The sequence below is a fragment of the Anticarsia gemmatalis genome, chromosome 13, assembly GCF_050436995.1.
Source record: "Anticarsia gemmatalis isolate Benzon Research Colony breed Stoneville strain chromosome 13, ilAntGemm2 primary, whole genome shotgun sequence".
Taxonomy (NCBI): Eukaryota; Metazoa; Arthropoda; class Insecta; order Lepidoptera; family Erebidae; genus Anticarsia; species Anticarsia gemmatalis.
Window position 1 is genome coordinate 4,709,736 of NC_134757.1, and position 27,033 is coordinate 4,736,768.

The 27,033-nt window shown below is 33.1% G+C and overlaps 1 protein-coding gene and 2 non-coding genes across 3 annotated transcripts in view; 1 reads left to right on the top strand and 2 right to left on the bottom strand.

Moving 5' to 3' along the window:
* LOC142977663 (beta-glucuronidase) overlaps positions 1 to 17,880 on the bottom strand; it is a 38,899-nt gene extending 21,019 nt beyond the window's left edge. Inside the window, exon 1 of the mRNA XM_076121730.1 lies at positions 17,637 to 17,880. The gene's annotated coding sequence lies outside the window, so the exon portion shown is untranslated. The remainder of the gene's footprint in view (positions 1 to 17,636) is intronic.
* Positions 17,881 to 26,120: 8,240 nt separating this feature from the next.
* On the top strand, positions 26,121 to 26,191 carry TRNAG-GCC (transfer RNA glycine (anticodon GCC)). Its single transcript has one exon. It is a non-coding gene; the product is annotated as a tRNA-Gly (tRNA).
* A 397-nt stretch (positions 26,192 to 26,588) lies between these two features.
* On the bottom strand, positions 26,589 to 26,661 carry TRNAF-GAA (transfer RNA phenylalanine (anticodon GAA)). Its single transcript has one exon. It is a non-coding gene; the product is annotated as a tRNA-Phe (tRNA).
* Positions 26,662 to 27,033: the final 372 nt, after the last annotated feature.

Consider the following 27,033-nt stretch of genomic DNA (forward strand, 5'->3'; position numbering starts at 1 on the left):
GTGTGTATCGTTATCGTAACAAATTAATGATATATTGTTCAACTAAATCGTAAATATAATTTTATCTGAAGCAAAACGACAGAGAGTGCATTTAAAATCTAGATCCAGAATTAAGGATCGAAGTAGAAACCTAATTAATTGAAATAAAATTCCTAATTAGTAGGTAGGTATACTCTGTGAGATATGTGCTACATTAATATTAATGAAGATACCAATGAAATTATAAAAATATTTGTATAAAAAAAACAAGTCAATCTTGCTAAGGACATCGAAGATGAGACAGCGAAAAAAAACTTTTGAAATTAAATCTGCAAGTGAGTCAAATAAAAAGCGATTCCTTAGAAATTAATAAAAAGAAACTGTAACACAAACAAAACGTATCACTGGATATCATTGACATTTTTTGCTCATGGAAAACGAGAGTGCATAACTACTTTATGTAAAGCAGTCTATAGTTTATTACCGTTTTCCCTGCAAAACCCCATTGCGTTGCATAAAACAGACAGACAATATTACAAAATAAATATGTAAGTACCAACATAATACTTATGTAAATCGCATGAGTTATTCAGAGCCGGCGGCTTTCTACTTTATGCGTTTAAACAATACGCACTGGATTGTCTATCAGAATTCTGTGCAGATTCCATGCACCACCATGTAGAACCAATAGGGCTGATACTTAAGCACTATTCACTTATGAGATTTATCACAAAGCTCTTTTAAATACTGAAATAATTAATCCTTCCAAATATAAGAACAAGAAGTACTTAAGTTATTCTTAAAAGTCTAATATCTCAATGTTCTGTGTTATTTTTAAATACCAGCTGTACCTACGTCTTGTCGTTTGTATCATAAGATAGATAATAATTATTTCCAATAGATTTAAATTTTAATGGTGATTTGATTTGAATGCCTTGACAACCCTGTATATGTTTCGAAAGAACATTTTTTACATACAGCTCGATGGTATTGCAGTAAAACCATTTGTAACAAAAATATTTGACAAACGACCGCTTTTTGCTACATAGCTGACATTTTAACACAATGCATTTATCACACTTCATAGTGTTCATACCACGATAAAATAACCTAATTATCTATTCATTCCTTAGATTTGCGATGTATGTAAACAATTTATTACTTGCGAATGTAATTATGTAAGAACTATTAAAAAAATAGGTTTATTTTCGTGTTATTTCAGTAACGAATGTAATGCTAACACGATAACGATTCAAATATATTTCGACTAGCTGACCCGTGCAACTTCGCTTGCGTCACATAGGAGAGCCAAGATTTTTCCCGTTTTTGTAACATATTTCACTGGTGCTCTACCCCTATACTGAGATAAGCGCGTTCAAACAAACAAAGAAACAAACAAACTCTTCAGCTTTATAATATTAAAGTATTAGTATAGATGTAATAAAAATGAAGATAGCAACTAGTTTACGTAGTTTTTACAGTTGTGTTTCCACGTTTTTAAAGTAATGAACGTTGTACTCATTGTACAAAGTACCTATTATTAAAAATTACCTAATTCACTTATTTCGGCCTTGTCGTTTAAGAACATAGTTAGAGGATGCATTTAAAGTTTCCTGATACAATCTTATCATGTTTTTAACATGTACACTTATATTTATTTACGTTGTTGAGTTATTAGTGACTTAATTATATCGGAAGTTTATTTTAAATGATTGTGTTGTTTATAATGAACGTCGGTCTTACCCCCGGTTTCTGAGGAACATTTAGCGGTAGTTTATCTATTCAATAGTGTTTAAACTCATAAACTGGGGATATAAGTTTTATGATGAACCATTTCGTAATGGAGAAGGGCTGCCATTTTGTTGTTGTAGTGATCAAATGTAAAATTAACAATTTTATTTGACAAACTACAGCATAGTTCTATACTTGGATAACTGACTGACCCGCTAGGTGGCGTATAAACGTTTTACATTAGCACGTTCAAACATACAAACAAAGAAACAAGCAAACAAACTCTTCAGCTTTATAATATAAGTATCTAGATAATTTCATTATGAAGTGCATAGATATTCGCATTAATTACAATTTGTAAGAAAATGTTGGTCAACAATATACAGATATATGAGAAAAAATCAATGCTGAAACTTTAATATTTTAGAGTAAACGTAGATATTGAATTCCCGAGATATTGACTTATATAGACCTTGATGGTCAAAGTACCTCTAAATGATATCGCGATACAAGTATAATATATGTTGTGCTGTTTCATGAACATTATTAACCAACCATAACAATTATCTGACATACTTACTAATTGCGAACTAATAGAATAAAAATGTATTTATTATCTTACAGTATCAATGACTTCGGTGTTATTAACCTGCACTGATAACAGATAACTCGTTTTCAAATCAATGTAAACATATGTTACAAGAGAACGTATAGATATAATAACCAACTAAACCTAGATGTATTTCTTTACTTTTTATTTAATATAATCAATATATAACTAATTTTGATAAAAAACATTCATAAACATTTTGACGGCCTCCGTGGCACCGTGATTAGGGTGGTCGCCACGCCACTACCATGGCGTCGGGAGTTCGATTCCCACACGGGACAACAATTTGTGCGATCCACAAATTTGGGTCCGGTTGTAGAGGGATGAGATGAGAGATATGTCCGTTGTTTGTATGTTTGCGAAAGTCCCCGCGACACAAGAGCAATTCTTAGTGCAGGAGTTGTATTTTAAAAGAAAAAAAATATGCTAATTTGTTTGCCAATGAAAGAATATATTTTTTTATTAATTTCGTGATTGAAAAAGAATGATAAGTCCATCCCAAAACTACACGAGATAGTTTGTCAGCTATATCTAACCACCTGAGTGGTATTTCTTGCATGAACGAGAAACCTAGTTAACTCCATTGGTGCGTACAGAAAGGCCATACCATCCCACATAGCGATTCTATCTGACTTAGGGTTGGGTTTCAGATTTCCCTTATTCGCATATTGATGGATAAACAAATGATCGAAATTTATTTACCTTTTAATCTTTTGGAAGACTTGCAAGTTAAACAGTCCTTCCACAGCCATTTTCGTGGTTTAGTGTAAACGATAACATGAACTCCAGATTCGAGCACATGGGGATCCAAAGAATTTACCACTACACTTCCATCCAGGGTTTGATTTAACATAGTACTTTATACTTGATTTTTAAGGGTTTTTTCTATCAGTTAACAATAACAACTCTAACTAGAATACATTAATACTAATTTCTAATAGTGCGTATGTTGTTACTGATTACTTTATGCAATCTTCAACACAAACAAAGCTTTCCCTTACTATTCAAGTTAGTTAATATCGTTACATTCGTGTGGTTTCTTAAGTAAACGTGATAAGGTACAACAGTAGATTATAAAACAACACTGATCACGAGCGACCACAAATTATACACTATCAATAGTTGTTTGAAAACAAGAAATAATTAGCCGACAGCTAACGGATGTGGTCTGCAGTTGAGCCTAACCCGGTATTGTTCTTATGACTTAATTACATACACACGAATTTAACACACAAAAGTACAATAACAAAGCATTAATTACTGACAAAATAAAACGGTTTAAATGTTGACTACCGCACATAAGTTTAGTATACAAGTTAATCATTTAAGTTACAACATAACTACTTAGTTGACAATCTAGACAACCATGTCTCAAGGAAATAAACATTCTTATTCATATTTTACGTTAAAATAAAAAGGTAATGAGTAAAGTAGAGTTCTACCCTATTTCATTGAAGCATGGAGGATGCTAAAAATGTAAAACATTTTAGCGATGTGGTAGATTCGTTTTCATGAACCTACACAACATCGATAAAATAACCTCAGTACAAAAATTATTATTGATATACAATCAAACACAAATACGCACTGTATTACACTTACTACTAATACAACTAATTAGATTTTTTAGCTACAAGAATTTATTAAATTATAATAATTTTATTAAATTAATATAATTTTATATAAAATGTCACTGTCATCTTTACTTTTGACAGCAGGTGTGGTAGCAGTATATAGACAATAGAGTTCTCGGTAATTGCTGAAAGGAAAGCCTCTATTCTGTTTTGGGTTTTACTAGATGCCTGTAGGTTGTAGGTAGTCTTGTACATACAGACAGGTGGGCATCATCAGCATCGTTACAGACAAACTTTTGCTGACTTCTTTCAAGAATACAAAAGAAATTAATTCTCTAAGTGCTTTGTTGAAACGCCTATGATCGTTTCTTCAAGATTTTGCATTACTAGGTGGTAAACCAACTAGATTTTGGACTTCACTAATGTCCCAAGCTAAGAGTCTGGTTTGAGCCCAATCTAGTACATAATTTCTAATTTCTGATTTCAAGGCGCAGTGCGTAATGTTTTAGAAGATGCACTTTCCGCTACGGGTTTTCTTTTAGGGTCAATGGGGACATTGTACTGTATTCTTATTTTTCCTTCCATTTTAATTATTTTGTACCCTTTTCATTTTAATTTAATTAAAATTTTACCTTCTTTACTTAGTTGACCCGAGGTTTAAGCAAATTTTCCTCATTTACCGAAGGAGTAAACCTTTTAGTAAAGTTCAAGTACCTCAATAAAAAATATCGTCTTAAACAATTACTGGAAAGCTTGATTAATAGTATTGGAAAAATATCTCGATTTGCCATCAAAGTTGAACGACCTACGAGTGATGTAATCTATGAAGAGCTGGCTTAGGTAATGATGTTTAATCAATGCTTACTGTTAACTATGGCAGGTAATCGACCGTTTAATTGTTTATACACTGCGAAAATGATTTATTAGTCCCATGAGAGATAAATGGTGTTTAGCGACGTCCAAGATTTGCTCACATAGTATAAGCCTCTGTTATTACATGGATCTACTTATTAAATATTACGAAGTGTATTATCTCCGCGGGAATAAACAGTCTCGTCTATTTTCCTATATAATTAGAGGTATTTAATATACAGGTGCTTTTTCTAAAAGTGTAGATAGCTTTTCAGATTCAATGGTATGCTTTTGTATGGCTGCAAAATAAGCGGCCTTGTGATTACGAACTAAAATTAGCAAGCATCAAAACAATACAATGGCTCATAATGCATTTCGTGGTACTTACTATGCAGTTCAACTTTCATAAAAACTCGATGAAGATTATGAGAGTAACGAGTCATAAGAATGAGCTTTGTCGTGCCTTCATTAGCATATAAACCTCTCTCAGACTACATATGGGAGTATTACAAAAGATTACATTGTTTCAAGTAGTGTCTACTATCCTGTACCTCGATTCTCTACCACTATCGACTACCGACAACCGGCTAGCTATCGAAATTTTGACATTTAGAATGTACTGCCAAAATGTTTCCTACGACACCCGTCAGAGGCGCTAATCAGATTTTCATACAAAATTTCTCGATGACAGTTCGGTTGTCGATAGACGATAGTAGTAGAGAATCGAGGCACTGTACTTGATTGTTATTAATGTTTGACAACTTGAAAGTTGGTGGAGAGGAAAGTTCATTTTGTTTTCAAAGTGCCATTGTAAGCTTAGTACTAACTTAGTTTGAATATGTAGGTATATTCTTTTTAAAAGTCTGTCCACAAGCCCTATTACAAACAATTTTAAAGACGTCAATATTTATTTTTGCTAATGACACAATCCGCAAAATCACAACTTTTGCCCCAAAAGATTTTAATTGAATAATTGGTAAGGTAAGTTAATAAAGGATTGGGATATATTAATAAAAATACTTAATCAATTGGCAATAAAAAACACCTTTATAAATGTAGAAGGTAAAAACGTGTTTATTTAAAAGAGATAAAACAATTAACACTCTCCTCAATTAATTTATGTATATGTGGCTTATTTGATTATTTTTTATTGCTACGTTTAGTTTAAAAGACAAAGGTGAAGGTCGAATCACGCTAACAGTTCACGACCTTATCAAGGGCACTAAAGATTGAGACTGCTATATTTCTTGACGAATGTACAGCTCCTTTTAACCTAGTTAAGCTTAGCATAGGTACTGGCTATTAATCGCAACTTCGGGATATCTTTTTTTAGATTTTTAGCAATATTCTTGATAAAAAAGTGTAGGTCTACGGATATCTAGGATATACATAAAATCACGCCTTTCTATCATATGTGTAGACAAAGACCAGAGAACACCATATATACATCTTAAATACATCTTATCATACAGGACCGCCGGTTACGAGTACTACACACCTGACCGCTTTGCAAGACTTCACTATTATTACTGTCATGTAGAAGACTTTATCCCTTCATAATCTATACTAATCTATACTAATATTATAAAGCTGAAGAGTTTGTTTGTTTATTTGTTTGAACGCGCTAATCTCAGGAATTACTGGTCCGATTTGAAAAATTCTTTCAGTATTAGATAGCCCATTAATCGAGGAAGGCTGTAGGTTATATATCATTACTCTTAGACCAATAGGAGCAGAGCACCAGTAAAAAATGTTACAAAAACGGGGAAAAATATGACCCATTCTCTCTTATGTGAGGCAAGCGAAGTCAGCTAGTGTTTTGATATATTCATCAGAGGTCGAGACTATTACCGTGTGTGTCGTCGCACTGTCTTGTGAACCGTGGTAATGTCTAGCTATATGTTAGTACTTAGTACTCACGAACACGTGTGCTTACGATAGCATCAGTTGTATGCGATAAAAGCTTTAAAGTTATTACTGCCATTATGCTTAGGTACTGTTTGTTTCCGTATTATGATGTTTTGAAAACTGATAGCTTGGTAGATATAGAAATGACTAACAAATGTTTTTATAATTGCTTATAATAAAGAAATTTAACCCATTAATTTCCCACTGCTGGGCAAAGGTCTCCTCCCGTAATGAAGAATTAGGCCTTGAGTCCACCACGCTGGCCAAGTGCGGGTTAGGAATATTTGCTTATGACTAAGCAAAATTGTTTAATATATTAATATTTTAAAATAACATTATTTTTATTAACATCTATAGTAAATGAATCAAACATCTCTACAAACTGGAACTTTGTCCTTAGCCTACATGTAAATGACATGCATTCAATTAGGTCAAAATCATCGCGTTTCACGGTCGAAGTTATAATAGCCTAGTTAATCTACTGAGAAGATGGGTAATTTGTGGATATCCGTGGTATAATGTAATAGCACCAAGGAAATGTAAACATTATACAGGGTGGAGCGGTGGAGCGGCCGTGACCGAGGTAATCGCGCTTGTGGGCTATAGTGGTCGCTTTGTAAGTAAACAGATCAATGTTGAACACCGCCTGTGAGTCAACAGATCAGATGTTTTCTAACTATTTGACCTCGCAAATTTATTTTATATGCCTTGGGTACTCTGCTGCCTGGACCCGAAGGCATATTGCTGCAGTTTTGTAGTCTAATCTACTTTTGTAGCTAGGTAGTAGTTCATTATTAAACCAAATCCCGACCGACGGAAGCAGTGGCTGAATACGCCCACAGATTAATAAAATTATTTGCAAACGTAGAGTAGAGTACAACTCTACAATTGTACAAGCCTAATGAGAACCAAAAAAATGCAGTTAGTGTATTTTGCAATTTTGTAGTGGACACAATCAGATAACGCACCCACGTCCTACATCCTTGTACAATTTTACAATAAAAAATGCAATAGGTAGAGTAGATACAGTGTAATACGAATAAACGCTTTGTTATGCAAATCAAAAGATAAACTGTATATATCCGACTCTATTATAATATGTCAGATGATACGATCTACTCGTGTTCGTGTAACGTCTAATGAAGTTCCTCTATAAAACATTTAAGATCTATTAAACAAGATATCACGGAATTGGAAAAAAATGCAATAACGCATGTAGATTCAGTATATAATTACTTTAGAACCTGACCGACCACTAATTAATTAGTATCTTCCTAAGCAACAAGATTATGTCTAGGGCTTTCTCACAAATTAAAACAAAAGTAAGCTCAAGTTTGAAAGTTTTTAGCATCGGTTCAATGACTTCTAATTTGTCTCTAAGCTCTGGTTGAAAAAGTTCACATTGTGTCAAGTCCAAACTTGGATACAATTGGAGTAAACGTTTGAATATTTAAGACGTCTAAACACGCATGAGTCATTAACTATGTAAAAGGCAGAAGTAATTAGTCAAGTGTTTTGTTCAACGATTGTCGAAGCAAGTTCACACGTAGGTAGGCTTTGATAGTGAATGAACTTTGTTATACTCTATAGTTGTAGCTTCAATTCTAGTATTCATTGATGTAGTATACTGGTATTATTCCATTTTGTATAGTATGATCAGACTACACATAATATATGTATATATTACTCCAGGAATCTGGGGGCACGGAAGTGCCCCCGCAAGTCGAGCAAAAAAAAAGCGGCACGGCCGTAACATCCTTTTCTCGAAGCAATTCGGGCTATTTTTGACACCCCTATAATTTCGTTGTGGATAAATCAAGAAGCCTGGATTTTCAGCAACTAATCAGTCATTGTATAAACACGGTATATTTAAAATTTCAGTCAATTTGAACCAGTAGTTTAAGAATGACAACTTGTTAAAATTTTGAATTTTGTCACTCACTGATTCACTGACTCACTGACTCACCGATCATCAAAAGTCTAAGGTACTTCTAGCAGACTTAGAAGCTTAAAATTTAGAATACAAATAGGGTTTAGTGTCTTAATCATGGGAAAAATTTTATATTTTCTAATTTCGGTCCAGTTTTCTAAATACACCAACTGCAACAATAACTTTGTAATCCCATATAAATGTATAAGATTACAAGGTTACATTTGCAGTTAATGAATTATTTTTACTGTAGAAAATAAAATAAATAGGTGTAAATAGGTACCTACTATATGAGGCATAACGGGAGGGGGTATAGGTTGGGTAAGGGTGTTTAGCCCATGAAACTGAACAACATTCCCATAGGAAAATATCTTGTATTATGAAAAAAAAAACGTCTTTCCATACAAATTGGACTTATGTTCGCTCTACAAAAAGAAGTGAGATGCCATCAAAAACATTCTGTAAAAACTTCAAGTCTCGCCGTAAAAAGTTGTGAGATCTATATAATACCAAGTCGATTAATTTATTTAGTCTCTACTTAAAGGACCTTCTGTCTTAAGTTATTACGTATGTTATTATCATGCCAATTTAAAAAAAATACCTTTAAAACAAATAGATCGACTTGGTCATCGCAAGAAAACACAAATTCGCCATTAACGTTTCAAGAGCATTAACTTCTCGTCGTGCTGTGTAGTGTAATAGAAACTAATAATCATATCATGCGATGGCCAGGTCGGTCTATTTGTTTTAGAGGTATTTTTTTTAAAATTGGCATGATAATAACATACGTAATAACTTAAGACAGAAGGTCCTTTAAGTAGAGACTAAATAAATTAATCGACTTGGTATTATATAGATCTCACAACTTTTTACGGCGAGACTTGAAGTTTTTACAGCATGTTTTTGATGGCATAGAGATATACATTATCTCTTTCGGTGGTATTACTATACTTGCTATGCTGTATAAGAATATTGTACTTACGCGACTTAATGCATTAAATAGAGACTTTTTGATTCTCATTGACATTTAAAAGATAGTTGTAATGAAGATAAATAAATAAAAGTTGTTTGCTTTTTTAACATACCTTATACAACTAAAACTTAAATGAGATTACAACACAAAAGGTACGTTTTTATTTCGCTATATTTACCCGCAGGTTACGCCCGCAGTTGGCTCGATGCGATTTGACCTATTATATTCAAGATTGCGGTTTTACCCTAAATTTGCCGACCTCTATAACTTTACATTATAATAATATAGGATCCAAAACATAACGTTCTATCGTGTAAACATCGCGTAAGTGCGATTATGAGTTATACCAACATGGGTGGGTAACCGTTGACCCGGTTCAGCAAAACGTCTCATTAAGCCAATGAGCTTAATTACTTGCCTAATGCTCCCGTAATTACGACGTGTATTGCACTAATTGTTGTAAGGAAATAGAGATTAAAGAAAATTTAATCTTGCTACACAAAAGTTTGTGGGATAAGATGTTTGGTACTCTTTAACTCAAAAATGACTGAACGGATAAGGAATTAATTTGACTCATATAATAATATTGTTTAAGCATAAAGAAACCGTAGTATATGTATGTATTTATCCTAAGAAATCTTTCGATAATAAAGAAGTTTGGGGCAGAAGTTAGTTTTACATTTCGAAATTGGTAACTATCATGTTTTATGAACGAATTGAAAAGTTCGAAATGTTGCATTCTCTAGAGTTATTTGTACTCGTTTTAAAAGAAATAACACTTTAAGGATCTAACTGAATACGACGTAAAACGGCCATATTGTGTTATTGCAACACATTTGGATGCAGAAAGGAAGCTTCCCATATAACTTAACGCCTGGTCAAGCTGCGATAAAATCGTTGGACATCAAAGAAATATTCATGAGAATCAGAACAGAGAAAGAATACTAATCCTTCGTCGGCGAGAAAGCGAATTACAAAGCCTTCTGGACGAACAAACGTTCTGATACGTTTTTTGATTTCGTGTTTACATGGTCAATGTTATATTGCACGAAAATGTTATGGTTGGTTTTCTTGACTTTTCGGCACAGGTTACATTAGTCGTCTTCGCCTAAACATGATTTAATTATTACGAGGTAGCCTTCCAATTCGAAAATTGTATAGTTCTACTTTTATCGTATCAGATACTCAGTACTTAGTATCTGGTATCTATAAAATTAGGAAGGATTTTAGATACGAATATCAGTTTCATCCTGCAGTTTATCATCTCCCCGTTGCAACTTTATGAATAGTTCATAGAATTTGTTATATTACTTCCACGGAATGTGACTTTTCAACAATGTTATTTATGTCGAGATTATTTCTTACATAAATTGCATTAGATTATGTATCTATACGCATATATAAATCAATTGTAAGATGTCTAAAGAAAAAAATAATTACAGTAATGGATACTCTTTGGTTTGTGTTTAAAATCAATAAACATTGAATATTTCCCGATGTCATTCTGTAGTCAATAGTATTTGTTACAATTCTGCTTTTATGAAATACACAATATAAATAATTTCCTTTTTAAATTCGCATCGTCACGCAGGATTACGTGTTTGGAGTTATTTTTAACAAAACGTGTACGTTTTAAACGACCTTTCATGTAAAAAAACTAAGGAAATAACAGTGTGACCCGGTTTACTGGTAAAATAAACAATATAAACAGTTGTAGGATTTTATAGGTTGGAATGACGTACCGTAATTTAAAGTCGTGTTACTATTTTCTGTTTTACGATGTGAAGGTGTTATTTACAAAGAGTTCCTATTGTTTTCAGTATCTAAATAAGTACCTATTTTACCTAGTTTTTACGACAAAAGTTAATCAGTTTTCGAATCTAATTAATAAGTTTGAATTCAATTTTATTGATTGAAGAAATTTAGACGGCCAAGTAGGTTCTTGTTATAATAAATAATATTTATTTATACTTACAGGTTCTAGTTATTAGCTATTATTTGTTATTTCTATTTAGATGCCTTACTACCTTATAAATTCTAATTAAATCAATCCGCGTTTAAGAACTGCTTAAATCCTAGCTCGTTCTTATCATATGAAACGCAGGTAAATAGGTGAAAAGTCCTTAATCTGTAAACTAAAGAATAAAGTTCATTAGTGTTGTACAGAACTAAGAACATTATTTCCACGTGCAAGAAATAGAAAATTATTAAAGAATAAATAATAAATAAAATAATGAAGAAAAATAGAAATTATTTGATAAGACTTGTTATTGCTCTGTTGATCAAACATAGTCTAATTTTCCAGTTATGTACGAAAGTGGGTAATTGAAGTGAGTCAAGAAATAATCGTTGCAATATCAAGTTTACGTTGAAACTAAACAGTTCAGATTATAAATTTTAGAATCCAAATTCAGAATTTAACATGATAGAATTTACAAGGATAATTTATAACATCGTCGAGTAATGATCACTAAAATTGTTAAAGAAAATATTTTTACAGCTCCAAAATTCTTATTATCCCATTAAAAATATTTCCGAAACACGGAAATAATGATACAACATCTTCGATTGAAGTCTGCACTAGTACCTCTTGAGAAAATTTCCAAATTGAAACACACACAAGACGCACATTATTCGGTAGTTTTTCTTACCGTTTAGAGATCAACATGACATCCATTACGGCCTAGGCTTTGTTATTCCATTAAAATTGTTCACATCACGCAACGTGTCTTTGTTCTAAGACATATGTTCTGTTCTTGCTACCAGACACTAGTGAAAGTGAATTAAACTGAAATTAACTTGTCGTTCGACTCAATCAATGGTGTTACTTCGCTATAAGAACAATACGCATGAGTGAAATGGAACTATGTTTTCTTTTAAACATACAATGTACTTAAAACAATGAAGTAAATGTAAAAACAGGATGTATCTAATAATAAACTTTATTACTTTGATTTATAACCCTTAATATAATAATTAAATATTTTTATAAAATACCTAATTATATTAAAGTTATGTTATGATATTTATGTAAGTAGTTAATTACTGAAATGTAGGAAAACCCCGGGCAATAAAAAGCTCCCAAACTACGTATGTATCATTAGCATCTATTATGACAGAAATGATTGTTTTATTTAAGTCAAAGTGGAATTACCGAGTGTTTGTTTACGATCTGCGAGTAAATAATATATCTCGAACGTGAGATTACGAAAAAGTAGGCATGCAGAGTCTGCAATTTTGTGAAATGTAAACAAAGACAAATATTGTTAGTATTGAAATAACCGTACTTTTTAATAAGCCTGAAATCCCACGCAATCATTGAAATTTGTAAATCTCACTCAGCTTAGCACCAACTAAATGAATTTGATTTCTTGTTCTTTACAGACAACGAATGGAAACCATAATTACAGATAGTCAGAGCAAGATAGTCAGTGCTAGATAGTCAGTGTATTACGGAATATGATCTCAAAGAAAAGTTATTATTACGAGAAAATTGCAAGTAGAGCGTGGGTAAGCAAATGGCTCCATTGCGTACGAATCGACACTTTTTGCCTCTCTGTTTTGTAATAATGGTTTTCCGATACTGATACTGTAATTAGTTACGTGAAATGACTTATATTTATAATTTTATATGCGTAGCTATGACATAATAGATGCCTATTATTGTTAAAAATAGGTTAAGTTATTTCCTTTTTATAGTAAACATAGGTTTAGTTAAATCTTTCGATGTGAGCGTAAGGTCCTAAATCGAACTCGTTTCAAAGTAAAGGAGAATGGGCAAAATAGTATGGAGCCTGGGCGATCCGCGGCCAAACTTGATTTAATGTTTTTTTAATGTAGTTTAGTCCTATAATTACCGTGTAGAAGTTTTATTGCCGCGACGCACTTATATGACGAACAAAATACATTTTTTTTTGAGCACTTTTAATAGTATAAAAACATATTTTTGGCTTATATTCGGAGATTAAATAAAAAGTACTATTTATATTATTGCATACAAATGTAGACATTATTAATATTCGAACAATCATAACATGTAAATATATAAATATCGTAACAAGTAAACATCTTGCTCTTCTATAATATATTCACTGAGACGACTTATCTGTCTTGAATGCTCAGCTTAAAAACCAGGCGTTCATAGCCAGTTGCGCTCACTGGTCGGTAAACGATCTGTTGGTTAAGCAACCGTTGGCGCGGTCATTCTATAGATGGGTGACCGCATTGTGGTATTTGAACTGAGCTTCTCCGTGCTTTCGACGGCACGTAAAAAGTCGGTCCCGGTTGTTGTCAACTAAGATAACATTCGGGCGGCTTGAACAACTTTGAAACTAGGTGAACCATATGATAGATAGATACGAGTTACGATTATTGTTCATTTTGATGGCATTGCAATCGTTATAATAAGATGTAACGTTATTACACAACATTAAACGCATTACAGACACGAAAAAATTGTATTTGTTCTATGAAATTCCATTATATTTACATGTCAATATATTGTTTTCTGAAACGATTGCAGCGAAACGTTCTTAGTAAAAGTTGTTCCTAGTTATCATTACTTTAATTTGACACTACTTTCATTAATGGCCGCCGACCGCCCAAGAGTGCCCATTCTCCTTTAAGGCCCGGAATACAAGTATTTGTACAGTACTGACTAATAAAAAAATCCTGAAAAGACAACAATAATAATGAAATAAGACGTAAGTAAAATTACGGGATATTTACCCAAAATGATATAACCACCGTTTTGGAACTTTGTTAATTAAATTGAATCCTAAAAATATTTATTAGGTAACATGAACATTTGTAGCAACATTAAAAGATAATGCGAAAAATTAAATTCATTTTATTTAAAGCTTATTAAAGCATACGATCCTCATTATATTCTGTGTTCTAATAATAATGCGTTTAAGATTGAAATCGGAGATAACGAAATCGTAAAACACGTGTGAAAAACGGAAAAACATAATTAAATTTAACAAAGAACTGTAAAACAAACATAACAAAAATATTGAATGAGTAGTGTACATTAATTAATACAACTTTAATAAAATCAAGTAAAATATAACAATTAATAATAATAAAATTAACCTGTCAAAGTGAAGTGTAATTAAATTTATTTTAGGTTCCGTTATACTGCCTTAATTAACTAACTTTTTGTGAACATAAAAACTGTACAACCACGGTACTTATTATTTATTTTTTATGTCAATGATTACAAAACCAACTGCTTATATTTACTTAGTTTACAAATAATAGGCAATACTACATGTTTACTGCCTACTAATATTATAAATGCGAAAGTTTGTGAAGATGAATGTATCTTACATTCATGTTTGTTACTCTTTCACGTAAAAACTACTGAACAGATTTTCATAAAATTTGATACGCATGTAGTTTACAGCCTAGATTAACACATAGGATACTTTTTACCCCGGGAAATCGATCCACATGGACAAACTCGGGGGCCAAAGCTAGTAATTCATATTTTACTTGAGTTTAAGTAAGCTCTTTGTGTATTCTTTAAAACTTATTTTTAAATTACAACGTATTTTTTCAAGATGAATATAACGATAATTTTATACTTTGTATGTAGCAACGTTTAATTCACTGTCAGTGAGGCAATCAGTTTGTTGTAGAGTTACCGTGTGCGTAAGTCTTTTCTTTACCCGTGAGAAACTGAGGACTGTCCAAAGAATGGACATATTGCTTCCTTTTGATGTTGTAAGAGAGTGAGTAATATGGGAGTCTATAAGGAATAGCTATAATTATATTAAACACTGTAGAATGAAAGTTGTACGATTTTTACTTAGTGTATTGGTGCATTTGTAAGCGGTCATCTCGCTGCAAGGAGAGCTTAGATTCAAGATTTCTCTAACGATAATTTTTTTTGAGTTTGTTGATGGTTTGAAAGTTCTCTGAAACTCTGAAATAGTATGTCTTGTAACTTGATTAATGCTGCCACTAGCACATCCTAGTATTCTCTATTAACTTCGCAGTACGCGCTATACTGATTCTTTTCCCACGACCGACAACGTATGTGATGTTCTTAATGAATTAAGGGGACTCGTACTTTTAAATCAGATTATTTCAAATTTAATCAACAAAATTTCATCATCAGATAGGTGAGGAAATTAAAAAAAAATAAGGACAATAATTTGCAAGAATCTTTTCTTAATACATAGTTATCACTAGTCTGTGTGATACACAGACATGGAATCATAGCCAGCCAGACATCCTAGTTAAAATTGTGCTTTGTTTGTCATTCAGCTAAACTTACAACGTGGTCGCAACTTTAACTGTTTCTTAACTTATTTGTGACAGTGTAAATTGTTTACAAATCACAAGTAATATTCTGTGGCTATACTGGCTATACATAATAAGTATAAAGTTACAAGATAAGTAGGTCGCCGTAACTTTCATTCATAATAATCAAATACATATTATCTGTGGGGTCACGAGTTGTTTCATGTTTACTTTGCGCGCTATTTACTTACTATGACTGTATCAGAACGAAATTGATAAGTTTCGTCTAATTATTCCACAGTGTAAGAGTTATTTTTGTATATTAACTTCCACGTAAATATTATATAAGCTTAGAATATTTTTTAAGTATTGTTTTGGCTCTGTCTCTCATTCTATCGATAGTCACAAAACACAGACTTTCGTAATTATAATGAACTAGCTGACCCGCGCAACTTCGCTTGCGTCACATAAGAGAGAATGGGTCAGAATTTTCCATGTTTTTGTAATACTTTTTACTGACTCTTACTCTACTTTGCTCCTATTGGTCGTAGCGTGATGATATAAAATATGCTTTATTTTCACGAAAAATATTCTCAAAATTATTTATATCTCTTAGTATAACGAAGTCGCGCTAAGGCATCCGCCATTAAAACAGTTGCCATGGCAACGGAATTTTGTTAATTCAATGTCATTATAATATTGATTTTTCGCGACTTCGTTGAATTTTCTGAATTTTCCCGGGAAATGCGTCATTTTCCCGGGGTAAAAAGTAGCCTATGTCCTTTCTCGGGTACCAAAATATCTCCATACCAAATTTCATGGAAATTGGTTCAGTAGTTTAGGCGTGATTGAGTAGCAGACAGACAGACAGACAGACAGACAGACAGACAGACAGAGTTACTTTCGCATTTATAATATTAGTATGGATTTCTTTTTCTTGTCGTTGGAAAACATCTTCAGTAACGAAAATCCGTCAACAAAAGGTGAAGATGCAAGTTTAAATTATTCGCTATTACATCGTCTATCTATGAACATACATATAATAAATCAGTCAACAGAGAAGAACACATCGAAAATATTTTTTATTACTTAATGGCTAAGAAAACAGTCTCGGTGGTCTAGCAATAATGTGTTCACGAGGTCCCGCATCCGATTTCCGGGTTGCATTATAACAAGTATACTTATATGTCATTGTATCGTACAGCTATTGAAACTATTGAATCATAGAGAGTACTATCTCCTCTTCAACCGTACGACCGTTACCACAATGAGTTCTTAAACTAAAACAATTCCAACTTACATCTATTCATAGTAATTAAGTACTATAGATGTTTTGTAAATACTATTAGATATGTATTAAACAATGACATAAATAATACATCAGTTATATGACATTTGAAAAAAATAAGTTGCATGAAAATAAAATCTTGAATATTTTTTTTAACAACAGGATAAATATTAAAAAAATCACTGGCTAAGGCTGTATGAATGTTGTCCACACTATAAACATATTTTTTTAATGGTGTATATTTTTTATAGTGTATGTTTTATGCGATTTAATTAAAAGAAATTGTTATGTTGCCACAATAATTGATTTTTACCGTGCAAGGCATTAATTAAAAAGGTAACTTTATCTCAATTTAACAAATTTATTATCATTTAAAATAGTTATTTAGCTATTAACTTCCACCACGAGGCACGAGCATTTAATTTTATGTAGTTTACTTTATTGTTATTTTCACGTATCGGTTCATATATTTTTTTGTATTAAATTATGCTATTGTTTTTATAATAGCGTAGGTACTAAGTATATGGTTATGGATTACTTACATTATTGCATAGAGCTTCCTTCATGAAAATATTTGAAATAGAAGCGCGGGTAATCACCCAAAAAAATAACGTCTACTTTTTCACTCGATAAATAAATTATTCGCAAAAATATTTTTAAATTAACACAGAAAAAGAAAACAAAATACTCTCGCAAATATTTTCGCGATGTTTTTATTCCGAATTTGAAAATACGAATGCGAACGCGTTCTCCGCCTGACGCGTGTCGGCGGACTGGCTGGATGTAAAAATCTGTTGTCACATATTATCGGAACGCACCGGCATAAACCAACCGAATCAGAATAAACACAATTAATTAAGCGTATCGTAGTAACAACGGGACAACTTAAAACGGTCGGTTGTGTATTATTTCACTTTCTAGCGATACCGTACAGTAGTAATTTTAATACCCTAGTCGAACTCCAGACTAGGTAGATGATAAAACAAAGAGGCCGACTGATTGTGCCCGGTTCTAAAGTAAAACATTATATTGATAATGTTACATAGAAGCATAGACGATTCATTCATTGATGATAATAATTATGTAACTATAATTATGATAATATTGGAGGTTTGTTTTAAATTTATAAGACCTCAGTATTAGATTGTGGAACCTTTGAAGTTGAACTTCAGATAACAATTTAGTCTTTTAAGTTGGTATTAGCAAATTAACAACCTACCTCCTTTTTAGGAGATTGTTGATTGAGGTTCGGATAGGCAGACAGTATGTCTGTGGAAGTAACGGTAGTTTGGCTAGTGCAATGAATGTATTGGGTGTATTGTTTCTACATTTTGGAAATAGGTAGGGCACAGTTGATTTGAGGTTTACTTTATGTTTGGGGTTAGGGGCATTTCATCATCGTCAGATTTTTTTTTTTTTATAGATTCTGTGTACATTAAGTTTCTGTCCAAAAAGTTTAATTATTCTTATTGAACCTCGTTTTTATGGAAAAGCTGAGCCATGATCAACCAAGTAGACAACTTTTAAGAAGTCTTTGCTGTCCAGATAGATTTTCATAATGTCGTTCTAAAAAAAATTGCGATTCAAAAAAGACTTTTGTTTTTGGGGTGTACTTCGTCGCCAGGTAGATTCAAATCGATTACAGTCTTTATAGGTAACATTATCACCCCACCAGACAAAAGACATGTGATGAATGAAAACTAACAACAGGAAGCATCTATACCAAATTGCCTAAGTTCATCCAATGTCATCAAAACCGAGAGTTGAAAGATTGTGAAGTGCACCGAGTCCGGCGAACTCATTCAGTATTAAACCGGGACAATGAGGAATTGGGCTGGGCGTGACCTTTGCCTGTGGGCCTGTGTGACCTTGCATCGTGTCCCAATTGACAACTGTCATTACCGTCACTAGGCCACGACTGCCGGATTACTACCACACGTGCTCTTGTACTACGCTTTGTTACATAACTCAGGTGTAAGGCATCAAAGAATTAATACCATAGTAAATGGTATCCTCGTAAAGATACATGTATATGGTAATAGCTAGTATAGCTACTATTATTGGAAATATAAGGTTTGCTGGTTTCTTCATGGATAATATTTGTCTAAGTAACTAAAATCGTCCATTTTTTTAAGCCATGACTGTCCCACTGCTGGGCAAGGGTCTCTTCCCGAACGAGGTAGGGGTTTGGCTGAGTGCGGCTTGGGAACTTTGCATCCCTCAAGAAATGTGTTAAATAAGTTTTAGGCATGCAAGGTTTCTCACGATGTTGAAGTAAAACGGTGACGGAAGGTTTCATCACTACTACACACATTAGTTAAGGATCGCTGAACTAAGTAGTAGAATTTAAGCAGATTATTTTTACACGAACGTTACAGTTTTGCTGTCACCGATAAGCCGATACTTTTATGGCCGGTTTCACCAAATCATAACAAGCGACGGATTATCTATCAGGAGGAATTCTAAAATTCTTTTCATATATTTTGCTGTGGAACTGGCCGTTAAAATTGCATTGAGCCTAATACACATATCGGTGCAATGGTGTTGAACATAAAATGAACATTACCCTATTCTTAATGTGAAGTGAAAAATTGGTTAAATTGCTTGCACGTGCGTTAACCTAGTAACCTATTTGTGAGCTGATAAACATTTTTACAATAAGTTGAGAACAATGAATAATAATGGTAAATACGTCTGATAACCGGCAGTTAAAGCTATCTTGGGTCTTCGTGAGAACTGCTATACATATGTATATTCGGTTCGGTATCAATCGGTCTAGCCGGGCGGCAAAACCCAATATGTGTAGATGGATCCGATCGGCACAAGCCGAACAAGTGAATCGAGTCGATTTTGTGTATGTGTGTAGCAAGCCTGAGCCTGAGTCACTTTTGCTGTAAGACTTGCTTTATGTTATCTATACTAATCTATACTATAATATTATAAAGCTGAAGAGTTTGTTTGTTTGTTTGAACGCGCTAATCTCAGGAACTACTGGTCCGATTTGAAAAATTCTTTCAGTGTTAGATAGCCTATTTATCGATGAAGGTTATAGGCTATATATCATCACGCCACTACCAATAGAAGCTGAGTATCAGGAAAAATGTTACAGAAACGGGGAAAATTTTACCCATTCTCTCTTATGTCACGCAAGCGAAGTTGCGCGGGTCAGCTAGTGTAACATAAAAGTTTGCATGCGCCATATCGTGTTTTTGATCATAGAACTTAGATAATGTCAATAAGTTCAAAGATGGAATAAGTAATTGATCTTTTTCGGAAACTTACGACATTCCACCGTCCAAAGATGCTTTTGACATCTTTCACGATAATATGCTTACGTTAGGAGTTCCCAATCTATCACGTGAGGCTTTAAATCGCCAAATATCACGAAGGGGAGAGGTGATAAAACCGATTTAAACAGGCTTTAAAGAACTGTAAGAATCAACTTCGAGATTACATTAAAACGGATGCTGACAAATATTTTTGAATTGAAATAATGTTAAAGCTAAGTTTTACATTTGTGTACTAGACAAGTTTAGCAAAAACTCAAAAGCTTTTAAAATTTGATCAAGCAAGTAAAATTGATAATAGGAATCAAATAGCACTCATTTTCCGGGTGTTAGTAAAGCCGAATAAAGCCCGACTTAGTAAATCATGGTACTTTAGACAATAGTAGAGAATTAAATCAATGAAACGTTCTTATCACTGGTCATAAACACTTTCAACTTGTCTCGAAACCTTCGACATATAAATTGGGAAGCTCCCCAGGGATTTTCATTCATATAAATGTAACTGTCAATTTGTATGTTTTTGCTGATAACTCTGTCGGCAGCGTAAAGTGTGATAATGGGGAAATGTATGAATCAGAATTAAATACTGATAGTTACCGTAAATATTGATACCTAGTTACTTTAAGTTTGCATCACCTTACTGCGGGCAGATCTTGATCTTGATCAATGATCTCCGTTCTTCTTGATGCTTTGCCATCGAGGTTAAATATGTTCTGACTCTATAGTATCCCTTTTGAATAATTCTCTGTTTTATGTATTTCTGATTTTAGTAACATTAGTCAACTTATTCTTATTAAAAATGCAAGTAAAGTTCAAACAAAATTAGTATAAGGTTTGTGTTAATAGCCTGGTATCAACTTGGTAGAATGGTTTACCATTTACCATAGGATCGGAAAACCGTGCTTTCAAATTGATACCACTCCATTAATATCTTTGTTACCTGGATAATATTATAAAAATGTGAAAAACGTTCTTAAACTAAATATATTTACTACTAAATTATAGGCCGTTACTACGTCGATGTAATTCTATCAAAACAGAAATTAAGGTATGGTAACCTTAAAATTTCTCATCGCATTTGAGACCCGTTTAGTAATTTAGTATTATGTGAACTAAATTATTGCAAGTCATCATCTCCCGGAACGTTGTAGACTCGATAGCATACCGACATTATTGGTTGAAGATTGTCTTATCACATCAAAAGAGCCTCTCCCTTACTTCGTCTTAATTTATCTCCTCAAAATAATACAATCCTAGTGGATGGAAGTTCTTACGTATTGCAACTGTAGATGAGTCATTTGATGTAATTTTTAACTTACAACCGTTAGGGACCCTATCAATATTAAAGTTCTTTTTCTTTTTTTAAAGACAACTCCCACACTAAGAATTGCTCTTGTGTCGCGGGGACTTTACAAACATTCAAACAACGGACACAAAGCTCAACCAGACCCGAAACAATTATTTGTGGATAGCACAATTAATTGTTCCGTGTGGGAATCGAACCCACGACCTCCCGACGCAATGGTAGCGGTGTGGTGAGCTTAACCACTGCGCAACGGAGGCAGTCAAACAAACAAGATTCTAATAGTTGTAGGTACCTACCTTAAATAGTTCAATTGATGTATGTATAACTCTCTTTCGTGCCGATACCGCAAACAAATTTACATGGATTGTGGAGTTGCAAGTTGGTAACGTGCATTGGTAAGCTGTATTTCTTTATCCATTCTATTTTTCTATTATTTACCCTAAATGTAAAGTCTATACAAAGAAATACTTATATTGAAATTGAAAGATATGGGGACATAAACGGGGAGGCATGTCATAGCTCCTGAGGTCTCGAAGGCTTTTCTGTCAAAGAGGTCGTGCGTCTGCAGACAGCATTATGATATTCTGAGTCATGGCAGATCACGACTATTCACAACGCACCGGTTATTAACACAGTTTCATTCAAAATGTTCTAACTGTCTATTGATTCAAGATATCAGTCGACATCTCAATCGCCTTTGTACAGTGCTAGAACAAAAAATAATTAGATTTTTAATTAAGACTCTCTTCTTGGTTTCTTTTTTTATAAATAGCAGGGAAAAACTAGCCAATCAAGAAATTCAATTAGCCTTTTACATCAAAAGTTAATTTCTTCTAAACATATTTAGTAATTACTCAATCATGTGTATCTACATTGCTTTATCATAATTACTTTCTCTGATAACATCACAATAATATGAGTTATTGTAAAAGTATATTTAATTTTCAAACACACTTACTTTTTTTTCATAGTGATGTGAATAAAAATGTCGGAACCTATCTTGTTAGTTACTAGTTACCTCGAGTCAGATCTTTGTTCAATGGATATTCGGGGGCCTAGAGAAGAAAAAATTAAACTTGAATTATTTTACAATGCAGTCAGATGTTGATGCCATTAAAATATCTTCAAGATATCCCCAATTATATTAACATCCCTGACATCTCAGACTCACTCGGACATCCCGATGAGTCTATAATTTCGCTTATCTGTTATTTTGTTTGCAGCCAAGTGCACAATACAGTACATATTTAGAGGTATAATTAAGTAACTGACGTTTGCACAAACCTTTTGTTTATTGAAAGTAAATTAAGTGAAAATCAAATCATGCTAAAGATATATTTATTCCTATGATTTAGGCTAATTTATCCCTCTTGTCATGGTTTTAATACCTAGTTCCTTGGAACTTGGAACATCTAATACCATATTGTGCTTCCCCCTGTTCGTCAATTTAATATTTTATTTATTAACCATTCATTAATCGCATGGTTAATGGTCAACTTAATGTTGCTTAACCCATTGGTCGTTTAAAGACCAGTAAATGCAACTAGAAAAATAATTCTACATTATATTTGTGTGATGATAGATTCTAATAGTATATAAATGCAGTTAACTGCCTCATTCTATTACGTATTCTTCGAACAAATAAAATATAACGGTCCCTCTCATAAAACGACTGCGCAGAGTGCTTCAGTTCGTATGTCCCGATACTAAACTTTATGACACAATATGGCTTAGCGATTTCTAAGAATGATACGAATAAAGTCGATTCTTATAAATCGTTGGTAAAAATATTCGCAGCCATCATTATTGTTATTCAATAGTTCGAGGAACATAGTAAACAATCGTTGTTTTAATAGTTTAAGGGATACAACTGGCATGGCGACATATTGTCTTTAGATACGATACTAATTGTTTATTAGAGTAGATAGTAAATCTAAATCATTTAAAGCTCGTTGAACAAATATCTGTCTATCTTTCTGTATCAGTGAGGACCAGAGGCTACTTGGAATTTGCAGTTGCAGTTACTTGCAGTTCTAAAAGTTGAGTTATGTTTGATTTGTCCCGACTAAAACGATTATAAATATAGACACGATTCAACCAAATTCAAATATCAAAGGAATTTTGGTTACGCGGACTGGTATCCAAAGTCCCTCCATTAGAAAACAGAAAATATTGTCTGTTACACATCACCATCACGTCTTCTGTATTCTATGAGTTCCTGTGTACTTTGCTAAAAGCACATCGCTTTGAGAACATTATGTACAACACCCAGCTCTACAACATATGAAACACACCCCTACTTCATATCACATATGTGTAAATGTAAACAATGCAATGAAGCAGTGCAATCTATCACTAAGTGTGTTTTAATGACAAGCCCAATCTAGATCGCTATGATTAGATGCCACATCTATCCACGTCCCAATGAAAGCTAATTTGTTCGATAACATCGCTTCCTAGTTGGTCAACTTACTAATACTTACAATGTGTTTATGTTTCATAATAATATAAAGAAAATTTATTAGTAAGTGACCTGTTCTTCCGCTTACTTTTCATGATCATGAATCATTTTGATTTTGTATTAAAAGCAGCAGTTTTTACCTTCCCATGTTCTATGGTAGCAACCCGCTAAATCTCTATGCTAAACACCGATAAACACGAAAGCGTAAATTAAGGAAACATAGACAGATACTTATAGGTAATTAATTTGAATTACAGCCAACCTGGATGACTTTCAATCATTTGGGTAACTGATAAAAGTTTGCAAAACTAAAATAAATCTTTATCAATTGTGTTGGTTTCATTTTTTTTTTAACCCATTACTGTCCCACTGCTGGGCAAGGGTCTCCTCCCGTAATGAGGGAGGGGTTAGGCCTTGAGTCCACCACGCTGGCCAAGTGCGGGTTGGGGACTTTGCATGCCCTCAATAATGTATTAAACAAATTTTAGGCATGCAAGGTTTCCTCACGATGTTTTCCTTCACCGTTGGAGCATGTGATAATTATTTCTAATACACACATAACTTCGAAAAGTCATTGGTGTGTTGCCTCGGGTTCGAACCTGCGACCACTTGCGATGGAGGTGTCAACTTATACCACTCGGCTATCACTGCTCGCTGGTTTCATAATGATAGAATAATCGAAACTAGTTCAAATTCCCACGTTCAATGTTACCCAAATGATTCAAAGTTACCCAAATTGACCTTAGATGGATAATTATAATTTTCGATATGTCTTTACACTTTTAAGGAATAATGCAGAGCAGATTTAGACACTTCAGTGATTGACTAATGACTCAGTTGTTTTATTTTATTATCTATCTTCATGCTCTTAATGCCACTTGACCGATTCATATGTTAACTACATATAATCCGATAAAATGAGTATATACGAATATCTGTGAGAATGATCGTGCATTTTTTTCAGGTTTCTCAGTGAGTCACCGTTCGGTTTTACCAAGTTGTTCAGAATTCAGAAGCACACTCGTGTTTTTAACCAGTGAGATAATAAGATAAGCGACTCTTAGCGCGAGCGGTGTGTGGGTTATATGATAAGGGTGAGATCTTAGGAGTAAAATTTGTATGTAGTATTTAATTCTCAGTCCATATATTGATGATGCGATAGTATCTATACATAGGTACAAGGTAAAAAATAATTAAATAATAATATTATTATCAGGTACAAATAAAATTTATTAAATAGAAAGTGTATGGCTTGCCGGCAAAGTCCATCCGTACTAATTGCAAAAATATCTAGTTACGTACTCTCTATAAGTACCTACCTATACTACGAAGTTCTGACCTAGTAAGTTGTAACCTAGTCTTATAGTAATAAAACAGGCTACCTATATTATTTAAGAACATAGCAACATGTTAGCGGAATTGGAGACCTCAGGCGACTTCAATAATTTATAAATAAGCATTAAAGGATTACTTAGGTAGGTGCCTAATATCTCACAAGTAAAATCATTTGTCCTATGTCATATTTTGTGTGGATTATACCTACCTACATTTATGGACAAAATTCTTTAACCTGGTTGTTAGATGTTCAGGGTCATATCTTATGTACTTTAGTTATTTATGAAACAACTTGCGCAAATACAAGCTTCGTAATTGCATTTGGTATTGGAAAAACGATTAAGTATTTTCGGAACTTACGTTTGTCAATACTTAATAGTCTTGCCTTTTATTTTTTAAATGTTTAAAAATACTCGCTTTATGTCCAAAATAAAGGTTTTCTTTAATTTAATTTAATTGAGGATATTTCCTCTGTTTGATAAAAATTATACCTATTGTCTTATTAACAGTATGATATTAAACAAACTGGTTAGTTTAAAATAAACTACCTATTTAATAAGTGCAATAAAGGTTATCATACAAGATTTAACATTAACGTTCCATATTATACTCTACATTTTCACCATGTTAGACATCAGCATCGGTGGTTCAGTGGTAGAATGCTCGCCTGCCACGCGGGCGGCCCGGGTTCGATTCCCGGCCGATGCAATATCTCTTTTTGGCCTTAAAATATCACAAACTGGTATTCTTCTTACATCGTTGCTATATGGCCCCCTGAACTTATTTGAATTTTGACAGAAAACATTTAGTTATTCACTTTGGATGTATTTTAAAGAAGTATTTTCTGTAATTATCGTTTGGAATGAATTTTTAAATGAAACATGGATCTAATAATATTGTAAAAAGCATTATTCTTTTTGAAATTTAATTGCGTGCTTGCTTTGGTTTATTATACTTAGGTAGTTTTTTTATTTGTATGTGACTAATAAAAAAATTACCCATATTATTGTAAAACATTACATAAAAAGAGAGTTTTTATACTACTAGTGTTAAAATTGACTACTTTTGGTATTTCTGCGGATATAAAAATCAAAAAGTTACGGATTGCCGAAACCCGGGATTGAACCGGGGACCTTTAGATCTTCAGTCTAACGCTCTCCCAACTGAGCTATTTCGGCTGATGTCTGCGATGTCGAAATTGTTAAACATTCCCTGTTACTTACATAACGGATATAACAGAGTGGAAATTATATTTTTCATAGATTTGTGAGCACTTGCTTACTGTTACTACCATTTATATTAATTCATTTCGAATTGCATTTATGCACCTATATCATGAATTGTTGAAAATTGTGTATCCAGAAAAATTATATTTTAATTATGGTCAAAAAAATTTAACTTACTGAGGCTACGAATTCTTGTTAAGTGTAAGTTGTTATACAGGTTAATATTGACATTTTAAATTTTCAATTTGTATGTTTTCATCAAAATTTCAATCAGTAAGTACTTAGGCAAAGTAAAAAATATTAATTAATTATAATACCGCGACC